This window comes from Sinocyclocheilus rhinocerous, unplaced genomic scaffold, assembly GCF_001515625.1.
Source record: "Sinocyclocheilus rhinocerous isolate Xijiao unplaced genomic scaffold, SAMN03320098_v1.1 scaffold1201, whole genome shotgun sequence".
Taxonomy (NCBI): domain Eukaryota; kingdom Metazoa; phylum Chordata; class Actinopteri; order Cypriniformes; family Cyprinidae; genus Sinocyclocheilus; species Sinocyclocheilus rhinocerous.
In genome coordinates, this window is record NW_015654059.1 from 417,284 (window position 1) to 417,815 (window position 532).

Genomic DNA, 532 nt, shown 5'->3' on the forward strand with positions numbered 1-532 from the left:
AGTGTGTTTTTCAAATGTTCTAATGAAGAGGTTCAAATTCATTTTAATATAATACCTACCTCTATGCATGTTATGTTATTGTATAACAAGTGTAAGGTAATGTAAAATTGGATATATCTGACAACTAATTTTTAATTGAACAAGTTGCCACTGCTCATCCCATTAACAGAACAGTGTTTAAATCATGACATAGTGTGTGGCTCTGTGGCTTTTAGAAAGGCAGCTTTGTGAAATATGACTTCAGTCGAGGAAGGGCCAGCATGTCTTCTCCTCCCACTCATCTTTATTTGGTTCTAAAAGAGACTTCTCTCCTCAATTACTGGTAGGATTTCACCATCCACAGGGTATAAATCATTCGCACAGTCTTTTAATAACAAGATATGTCTTCATGACTGCGCTAATGACAACATAAATTGGTTTAATAAAGCTTATAGTTGTACCAGTAAGAAAAAATCCTTGAGTCACTTGAGCAGGAGTAAATCGAAATCGAAACAACCTGTGGAGTTCAACCAGTTTATAAGATTACATAAAT